Genomic DNA, 9,331 nt, shown 5'->3' with positions numbered 1-9,331 from the left:
ATATTGCTAGAACATACGTGTTAAATGCTAAATGTTATGATCATGTATCCATTTGTATATCTATATAATTGTGGAATACGGTGATTATCTTTTGATCTTGTACTGTGAGGCGGCAAGAGGATTAGTTATTACTGCTTAACTGGCTGTATTGATTGTTTCGGCATAGTATAAGTTATAAGAATGATTCCAAGAAAGACAATTCATCAGCTAGCCAGGAAGATCAAGGCCAGAATAACAGACAGGGTCAAGAGAATGACCAGAATCAGATTCCAAAGCCAGCTCCTGATAGCTGGCAGCAGTTGTTTAATGACTTACAGACCAGAGTATTGAGGCAGGAAGAAGAAATACGCCTCCTGAGACAACAGCAGGTTCCTGCAGGGACCAGTGTACCAGAGGCACCACCTATATCGGTGCCAACAGTTGAGGAGCTGCCTGGGGCTCGAAGCAAATGGGAACCACTTTATGAAAGGTTCAAGAAACAGCAACCTCCTGTATTTATGGGCAGTGCAGATCCTGCTAAGGTTGAGCAGTGGATGAGTATGATTACCACAATCCTTGACTTCATAAGAGTGTATGGTAATGAAAGGGTGGCCTGTGCCACATACATGTTTCAGGAGGATGCCCAAAATTGGTGAGAGGTTATATCCCAGACTAAAAACATCAATGCCCTGAGTTGGGAAGAGTTTCAGACTCTGCTTAACGAGAAGTATTACAATGATGCCATCAGGGCTGCTAAAGCTGAAGAGTTTATCAAGTTACTTCAGGGGAGTTTATTAGTAACTAGGTATGCTCTGAAGTTTGATAGATTGGTAAAGTTTTCCATGGAGTTGGTGCCCACTGATGGGACCAGAAGGGAGAGATTTTTCCAGGGGCTATAGCCTAGATTAGCCTGGGACGTTCATATCACCACTGTGGCAGGAGTTACTACTTATGCACAGGTGGTTGAGAAGGCGCTCACAGCTGAGAGTGCAGAAAACAAGATCTGGTGGGACTGTGCAGCCAGAAGAGAGTTGAGGAGGACAGGTCCTCCATTTTTGGGTTCAGGTAGAGGTGGATGCCCAATGATCAGAAGAGGAAGGTTCTTGATTCCTTCCCAGCTCCAGGTCCTGACAGGCGACTATGTGGTGTTTCTATTGGTCGCCAGTGTGGCAGTGAGGCCTAACAGACTTATCCCGAATGCCCTAGGTGCAAGAGGCGCCATTTGGCGTGCTTCTTATGTGAAGCAGTGGGTCATTTTAAGAAAGATTTCCCTAAGGCAAGAAAGGAAGAACCCAGAAAGGCGGGCAGCTCGACCCTAGCTCGAGCATTTGCATTGACACAAGCAGAGGCTGAGGCTTCACCCTTAGTAGTTACAGGTCAGCTTCTTACTGCTAGAACCCTTTATACTATTTTTATTGATTCTGGTGCTACACATTCTTTTGTTGCTAGTAGAATTGTCGATATACTATGTAGACCATGTGATTACTATGCTGTGGGGTTCGGGACCTTATTACCCTCTGAGGAGTTAGTAGTATCCGGAAGATGGGTCAGATCTTTGCCAGTGACAGTGGAGGGCAGAGAGTTGTCAGTGGATTTGATAGAGTTAGTTATGACTGACTTTGACAAGATTCTGGGTATGGATTGGTTAGTGAAGTATGGGGCACCCATAGATTACAGAAGGAAGATGGTCACCTTTGAGCCTGAAGGTGATGATCCTTTTGTGTTTTTTGGTACTGTGCATGGACCTCGCATACCTATGATTTCTGTTTTGAGAGCTAGAGACCTATTGCAAGGAGGTTGCATAGGATTCTTATCCAATGTGGTTGACACCACTCAGGTCATGCCAGTGAGACCAAAAGAGACCAGCCTAGTCTGTAAATTTCTGGATGTGTTTCCAGAAGATTTACTAAGATTTCCACCACATAGAGAGATTGAGTTTGTGATAGAACTGGCACCAGGGATAGAGCTAGTGTCTAGAGCACCTTACAAAATGGCCCCATCTAAGTTAAAAGAATTGAAAGTACAGTTGCAAGAGCTGTTGGATTTGGGTTTTATCAAACCTAGTTTCTCACCTTGGGGTACAGCAGTTCTATTTGTGAAGAAAAAAAATGGTTCTCTGAGGATGTGCATTGATTACAGAGAACTTAATAAGTTAACAATCAAGAACAAGTATCCTCTGCAAAGGATAGATGATTTTTTTAATCAGTTGCAAGGTAAAAGGGTATTCTCAAAGATAGACCTTCGTTCTGGTTTTCATCAGTTGAGGGTCATGGATGGAGACATACCAAAGACTGATTTTCGCACTAGATATGGGAATTATGAGTTCTTAGTCATGTCCTTTGGATTGACAAATGCCCCAGCTGCTTTTATGAATTTGATGAGCAGAGTGTTCAAGGATTAATTGGACTAGTTTGGGATCGTCTTCATCGATGATATCCTAGTTTATTCTCAATCAGAGTCAGAACATGAACATCATTTGAGATAGGTTCTACAGAGACTAGGGGAGCACAGACTGTTTGCAAAGTTCAAGAAATTTGACATCTGTTTATCTCAGGTATCTTTTCTTGGGCACATTGTTAGTAAGGAGGGGATTAAGGTAGATCCAGCCAAGATTGAGGCAATCAGAGATTGGCCAAGGGCAAAGAATGCTTCTGAGGTTAGAAGTTTCCTTGGGTTAGCAGGTTATTATAGACGTTTCATGGAAGGATTCTCTAAGATTGCTACTTCATTGACTGAGCTGACACGCAAGAATCAAAAGTTTGTGTGGTCAGACAGGTGTGAGAACAACATCCAGGAACTGAAGCAGAGGTTGATTACAGCTCCAGTTCTGAGTCTTCCTACAGATCAGGAGAAGTTTGTGATATACTGTGATGCCTCACATTAGGGTTTGGGTTATGTTCTGATGCATTCAAGAAAGATGATTGCTTATGCTTCTCGTCAGCTGAAGGAGTATGAACAGAGATATCCTACTCATGATTTAGAGTTGGCGCATGTGGTCTTTGCTTTAATGGTATGGAAGCATTACCTTAATGGGGAGAATTGTGAAATCTACACTGACCACTAGAGTTTGAAGTACTTCTTCACGCAAAAAGACTTGAATATAAGACAAAGACGTTGGCTGGAGTTAGTAAAAGATTATGACTGTGAGATTTTGTATCATCCAGGAAAGGCCAACGTGGTAGCTGATGCTTTAAGCTAGAAGGGTCTAGGACAGATCTACAATGCGAGGCTAATATCCAGAGAGTTGTGAAAGGATATGATAGAGTTCTTGGTGGGCCAGTTGGACAATATTATGCTATAGTCTACACTGTTGGAAAGAATCAAGGAGGATCAGTTGGGTGATCCATAGCTGATCAAGATCAGAGAGGATGTTTTGGATGGAGTATCTAGAGATTATACAGTGTTTGAGATGGGCTTGTTGAGGAACAAGGGTCAGATATGTGTTCTGTTAGATCTGCTATGAGGCGAGAGATTCTGGATGAATTTCATACTACATGTTATTCTTTGCATCCAGGCACCACGAAGATGTATCAGGATGTGAGATCTTTGTATTGGTGGCCAGGGATGAAGAAGGACGTAGTGGAGTATGTGGCTAAGTGCTTGACATGTCAACTGAACAAGGCTGAGCATCAGAGGCCGGTAGGGCTATTACAGCCTCTGGATATCCTATAGTGGAAATGGGAGGACATCATGATGGATTTCGTGGTAGGGTTACCCAAGACTGTTGGTCAACATGATTCAGTTTGGGTTATAGTGCATCACTTCTTACCAGTGAGGACTACATATACAGTTGATCAGTAGGCAAATCTCTATGTGAGAGAGATCGTGCGCCTCCATGGAGCACCGAGGTCGATCGTGTCAGATCGGGACCCCACTTTTACTTCCAAGTTCTGGGGGAGTTTACAGAAGGCCATGGGAACACAGTTGAAGTTCAGTACTGTTTATCATCCTTAGACAGATGGACAATCTGAGAGGAAGATTCAGATATTAGAGGATATGCTGCGAGCATGTGTGCTAGACTTTGGAGGATCCTGGAGTAAGAATCTACCTTTGATAGAGTTTTCCTACAATAATAGTTATCAGTCAACCATTGGGGTGGCACCTTATGAGATGTTGTATGGTAGGAATTGCAGATCTCCCATTCATTGGGATGAGACAGAAGAAAGGAGATACTTGGATCCTTAAGCAATTCAGAGGACCAATGAGGCCATTGAGAAGATTAGAGCTCGGATGCTCGCTTCTCAAAGCAGACAGAAAATTTATGCAGATCCCAAGCGCAAGAACGTGGAGTTCCAAGTGGGAGACTACGTATTCCTTAGAGTCTCGCCATGGAAAGAGGCGAGATGATTTGGGAAGAAGGGCAAGCTAAGTCCTAGATTTGTAGGTCCATTTGAGATCCTGGAGAGGATTAGTCAGGTGGCCCACAGGTTGGCCTTACCACTGGCATTTTCAGTCGTGCATAACGTATTTCACGTTTCAGCTCTTCAGAAATATGTATCTGATGTGACTCATGTCTTGAGTTACGAAGATCTAGAGCTTGAGGCAGCTCTCTCCTATGAGGAACAGCCAGTCCAAATACTTGACAGAAAGGACAAGGTCATCAGGAATAAGAAGATACCTTTGGTTAAGGTATTATGGAGGAACAACAAGATCGAGGAAGTGACCTGGGAGCTGGAGTCAGATATGCAGGGTAAGTATCTCGAGCTGTTCAGGTAAATTTTGAGGACAAAATTTTTGTAAGGAGGGGATAGTTCTAATGCCCCAAATCCTCAATGAGGTTTAATGGTTGGATAAGTAGGCCAGGAGGGCCATAATTGATTTATTATGCCATTAAATGATTATATGCATGTTTATGTTAACTACATTATTATATGATGATAAATGCATTCATGTAGGTCCACATTTCATTATAAGGGCATTTTGGTAATTTGGCCCGTTGAGGGCGTAATTGTGTATTTGCATGCATGTTGGTGATTTATGATGAGGCCACATTATAATGTGGATTTGTTCGAGCTATTCGGCATGAGACGATTTTTTAATACTAGTTAGCAGTTTGGTCATAACAGGGTTAATTTCGGGGCATGGGGTGAGTCTCGAGGTAATTTATTGATTAGAACATTACTGGGAATTAAGGGTAACGGGAAGTGATTTATTGATAATTGAGAATATTGGGAATAACGGTTTTTGGAGAGCGTTAATTATAATTAACGAGATAGGCGAGAAAGGACGATTATGCCCTTGGGGGTTGTTAAGGAAATAAAAATGACCTAGGGGCATTTTGGTCATTGACCAAGGGATATATTCAAACCATTAAGGTTGTAGGAAGCTTAAGTAAAACAGAGCTTTTACCTCTTCTTCTTTCATTCATCATTCTCCTTTTCCTTCCTTTGAAATTTTGAAGCAAGTTTGAGGATTCAAACTTGGAGATTGAAGCTTGAGGTCCTAGGCTAGTGTTCAACCATTGAAGATGATTCAATTCGAGTTTAAGGTAAGGTTTTGGTTCAATTTTCTGGTTCCTTGCTCTATTTTTGTGTTAATTTTGGGATTGGAGTTTTGATCGTAGGAATGGGAATTTGATGAGGTTTTGAACAGTTTTAAGCTTAGGTTTTGTTGGATATATGATGGATAAGTTGTGGTAATATTTGGGGACTTTGCTTTGTGGAATTGGAAGTGTTTTAGTAGGGTTTTGATATGAGTTCGAAGAGGAAAAATAGGGGTTTTTGGCTGGCTTTCAGGTGGGGCCGCGGCTCTGTTCTACAGCACCGTGACCCAAGCTTAAAGAAGATGAAGGGAGGTGATGAAGGGCCATAGGGCTGTGGCATGGGGGAAGGCTGGCCGCGGCGTGTGTTGATGGCAGGGAGGCTGGCGCCTCTGTTTGGGGAGGCAGGTCGCAGCATGGGAGTGGGTGGTTGCGGCCCTTAGTGGCGTTTTGGCAAGAATTGTGTTTTCAGCGTTGGAATCCAAACCTTTGGCCTCGGGATCATTCCTACTACCCGATTTAGTAGGATCCGATGTCCTGGAGGCTAGGTCATGGTCCGGGAACCATTTATTATTCATTTATTGATGGAATCCCATATTTGGTTATGACTAGGTGACCGCTAAGGGACTTAAGGACTGATCGTTCTCAAAGGTCGTTCTTTTATTTTTTCCACGCTCGAACCAGAGGTAAGAAAACTGCACCCCATATGTGACATGCATTGTTATTAATGAGGCATGTTGAATGTTTAAATGTGGACATTTATTGCATATTAAAGGCTTAGCAAATCTTGCTTACTTGTGAATGGCATTGAGTCATTAGTCAGAATCAGCAATGGTGTCAGTATTAACTGTGAAGCTGTGACTCATTAGTCTAGTTCGGCAGTAGTACTGAGCACTGGTCGTATGGTATTGGCTTATGAGTCAAGAATGGTATTAGCGTGTTTAACACAAGCCGAAAAGAATAGATATAATCGACATAAGCATTATTTCCATGAGCATGAAATGGTTGACCGATCTTAAGTTCGATGAAAAACAAAAGCGCTTAGGGCCACATGCCCCATCATGATTATCATTATCTCGATATTATCTGATTAGGGCTACAAGCCCCAACATGGTTACTAGAATCTTGAAGTGTTATTCACTCATCTGTTTAGGGCTATAAGTCCTATATGATTATCATGATCATCATTTGGTATTGTATACATGCAATAATGAGTTTTCTTGCTGAGCCTTGGCTCACGGGTGCTATGTGGTGCAGGAAAAGGGAAAGAAAAACTCACCCAGCCTTGAGTGGAGAGCTTAGGTGGCGATGTGTACATATGCGGCCGCTTGACCACCACCGCCAAGGTGTTTCTCAGAGGAACTAGGGGTTAACCCTATTTTTGCTGCTTAGGTTGGTGGGTTGTAATTTTTACACTGTAATGACCATTTTGGATTGTAAATAACTTGTAAATGCTTTTATGGGCCCATGTATAGTTTTATGTTTTAAATAAAATATATCCTTTCCTTTTGTTCAAGATTTTTTCGCCTTAGCCTATTAATGACACCTAGATGCACGTTTATAACCAAATGACTCGTTTAGTGAGTGAAGCATGGTTCAAAGTTCACAGTAACGGTCTTGGAGTAACCAGGGAGTTACATCCACTGTAACCAAACTTGAATTTGTTTACATACTCTTATCCACTGCTTTATGCATGGATTATGAGATTGATTTAAATGAATGTCTAAGTAGTCTTTACTAGAATGGCTGACATGACAAAATCATTTGAAGATCTCGACTAGAAAGATTCTATTGTGATTCTTATTCTTGATATTGACAATGTTCTAATCATTAGGAATGATGTAAAGAAATCGTCAATAGAAAAGAAATGGTTTGCTAAACATTTCTAAATATTAGATTTAGAAATGCCAAGAATGTTTTGTACATTCAATCCTATAGAGATTGAAAGAACAATCCTTACGCTCTATCTCAAGCAACCTATATAGATAAGAAGCTTAAATACTTTAGTTTACAAAATCCAAGAAAGGCTTTTTGCCTTGCCGGTAAGGAGGATTTATTATCTAAATAATAAATGTTCATTTTTTCTTTTACAAGAAAAGAGGACATGAGACAATTATTCCTACAACTCAGTGATAGACAGTTTAATGTATCTAATGTTATATTTTCAAATTGATATTTGTTAAACGATAGGAATAGTCAGCAGTTATCAATACATTATGGATTGAATCCATTATGGATTGAGTCATTGAATAATTATAAGGACTTAGTTTTGATTATCTTAAATATAATAGAGATTATATGTATGTGTATTTAGGCAGAGACCTAAAATCCCAATGGATGATCTGATATTAAATCTTCAAAGATTGATATCAAAATCAGATTCCATAACTGTGGAGGAAACACATTAATCTGGAAATGTGTTAGACATTTAAAATTTATATGTTTCACCACAAAAGCTGATATATAAAAGCTCCAAGCTGTTAAAAGGGCTATTTGATTTAGTTAAGTTCTTTGACATTCTAGAAAGGTTTTCAGACTAGAATAAACAACTAGCGTCTTATTGCGAATGCAATGGAGATACAACTATTCTAGAAGAACTAAAAATCATGAGAGAGTAAAGCACATGAAATAAAGTAACATTGAATACAAGACAATTTGACATAATTGATGTAATAATCTTGAAGATAACTTCAAAACAGTTTCTTAAAAAAACGGTTACATAGACTTTGTTGGACAAAATCGGTCAAGAGAATATGATTGACATATTAAAAGAGATGCCTCAATTTGCTTTACGGCAAGTGAGAGATTGTTGGGAATAGTTCCCTTAAAGAAATTGTAGTTGACAAATGTTTTAAATGAAATAAATAATTGAATTGAATTATTATATATAGATTAAGTTCTATATTATATGAAAATATTAAGTGAATATCATAAAATTCCAAAGTTTATCTATGTGGTCTTAATTTCATATTGGTATGGGAGGATCGAGATTAAGATAATAAACTTAAATAGTTTGCAGTAAAATAAAGTTATGGAAACTTTAGATTAATTACTGCTATTACAGTCCACTAGTATTATGAATACATGTGACCTAGATCTGGGTTACTAGTGTAGTATGACACTTTAGTGGAGGTACTTTGCATGCTAGAGTATGTAGAATTGGACTAGATGTGATTTGTTAATACTTGGTTAAACACCGTCTCATAGTATTAATCAAACACATCAAATAATGATCAATACACAATGATCTTAATCCTGAGGTTACTATGAACTCCTATATATGTCATTTGATACTTTGATTCATGCGTTAAGGTTTGTCAGAATGATCAGGCTAAGAACAATTGTTTTGGGGACTCAATGATGTATATGGCTGGGGACGTAGTTTAACAGATATAGAATATATACCTTTATATAGATTGAATAATGGTTCCCTACTGGGTTGACTTTTGGAACTGAAAAAGGTTATGAGCACTCACGTCACAAACTTGTTGTGACACAACCTTCACTAGTAAAGTTAATGGTACTCTAGGAACAAGGTATAGGTAAAAGGGTAAAACGGTAATTTTATTCCCTTTTAATTATGAACCATTAATAAAGGATAAATGACGTATGTAATGATTATATAAATGGACATTTTAGTCTTAATAAAGTACTCAGTAAATAATGTATTTAATTATCAAGAGTTCAATCTCATATTTTTAGTGGAGTAATCATGAGATTAAAAAATATGATTATTTAATCAAAGAGCTTTGATTAATAATGTACTATTTATTGGAGCTTGATAGTATAGGTCCATAGGTCCCCAGGATGGCTCTATCAACATCATATCAAGGTAAGAGTTGATACAAGGGTATAATTGTAATTTAGGAATTT

Source organism: Humulus lupulus, chromosome 3 (assembly GCF_963169125.1).
Source record: "Humulus lupulus chromosome 3, drHumLupu1.1, whole genome shotgun sequence".
In the NCBI taxonomy this organism is placed as follows: Eukaryota; Viridiplantae; Streptophyta; class Magnoliopsida; order Rosales; family Cannabaceae; genus Humulus; species Humulus lupulus.
Note: the sequence above shows the minus strand (reverse complement) of the source record.